Below are 1785 nucleotides of genomic sequence, written 5' to 3'. Positions count from 1 at the left end.
TCTTTGGTCCTCTTCTTTTTTCATTGTACTTGTTCCCTTTGGACTCTATTCTTAGAAAACACAAAATATCCTGTCACTGCTACACAGATCTATGCCATATTTACTTGCCTTTAGCACCTAATAGTCCAGGCTCCATCCAATTCCTTTTAAACTGTCTTGAAGATGTCAAGGCTTGGATGGCTCTGAACTTGTTGAGCTTGAATGAAAGCAAAACAGATGTAATTATACTTTGGCCTAATAATATCTCATGCAACCCAGTTATTAATTATGGTTGGCTTAGGTCAAACAGCATGTCACAAATCTGGGAGTCATTATGGACTTGGATTTTAAACTGAATAAACAAATCAGTTCTGTGTTGCAGAAAATCTTTTTCCAGTTTAGGCAAATAGCAAAGATTAAACCAGTTTTGTCAAGGCATGACTTGAAGGAAATAATACACGCCTTTATCTCAACTTGGCTTGAATATTGCAATGCACCTTATACTCATGTCTTCAGCTTGTTCAAAATGTTGCTGTCCTGGTACACACAGGCATGAACATATCTATCCTGTCCTCTCTTCATTGGCTTCCTGTTTATCACAGAAATTAATTCTGTGATAAACAGGCTTTTTTTCAGCGGAGTATGAGGGGACTGTTTTACAGCTCCAGCCATTAGAAAGCTAAGAGCATGTGAAAATTCCTCCAGTGGTTCTACTTCCTGTTTTTGTCTTGAAAAGAAAGATACATATGATTTAGTACACCCATACAATTTCTGTAAAATGGTCAGAATCTTTTCTGGATTTTCTTTTTCCTTTTAAAGTCAATACTTAATCTCTTAAGGGTCTCCTTCTAGATGATGATAAATGAAAAGGGCTTGTTCGGCTGGTCGTGCCCTTAAGCCTAAACTTCTTCAACCCACTCAACGATACTTATACAGTCTTACCTCTGAACAATGAGCACTTCCTTTCATGAGGCAGGTAGATCACTCTCTGTTATTGGAACTGAAGCAGACGAATACCTATGAGTAGACAGATTGGTGGAAGCAGTGCTGGTCCCAGGTTGATCAGGTTCTCGCTCTTGTAGCATCTTCCGATTTTCTGCTTGCAGTTGGGTTGGCTCCTCCTCCATAATAAAACAGAGGAGTATTAACTTTCTGGGACCTGGCGTCCACGTATGTGGACATCACATTCTGGGTTATTTAGACCAAAATAATCAATTCTGCTCTACAAGGATCTGATATCCACTTACGAGCAGAGATGCGCGTTACTGTAATCCGATTACTTTTTACTTTTTTCAAGTAACAAATAAAGTAAGGGATTACTATTGCAAAAAAGGTAATTAGATTACTGTTACTTTCCCGTAGGAACACTGAGTTACTGCGTTACTAAAACCGTAAGTTTTTTGCGAGAATGTCTCATGACAATGACGTAAGCGAGTGCGACGTTCGTGACAACAGCTGTGTGCAGATCAACAATGGAAGTACTGACCTTATTTTGAGTTTGATTCCATAAAAAGTGACAAAAACATTAGTGTCCGTTGTGCGTGGGAAGAAAACTTCTTTTTATAACGAATAAAACCCCTAAACTTCAGAGCAAGCACCAAGTGCGCTACAACGTAATGGGAAGTTCACAGAGAAACTCGCAGATTCTTCCACTGATCGCTGCGGCACACCTGCACCAGGGTAAACCTCCGCCTTCCCCACTCCTGCTTTACAGGTGAAAATAGAGCAACAGGACCTCTGAGTCTTTGATTTTATTTATTTTCTGCTGTGTTTTACTTGCATCTATTTGAAAGAGTGAGTGTAAAC

Source organism: Haplochromis burtoni, unplaced genomic scaffold, assembly GCF_018398535.1.
Source record: "Haplochromis burtoni strain Fernald_Lab_line unplaced genomic scaffold, NCSU_Asbu1 Contig_3775, whole genome shotgun sequence".
NCBI lineage: Eukaryota > Metazoa > Chordata > Actinopteri > Cichliformes > Cichlidae > Haplochromis > Haplochromis burtoni.
This window is presented reverse-complemented; position numbering follows the sequence as displayed.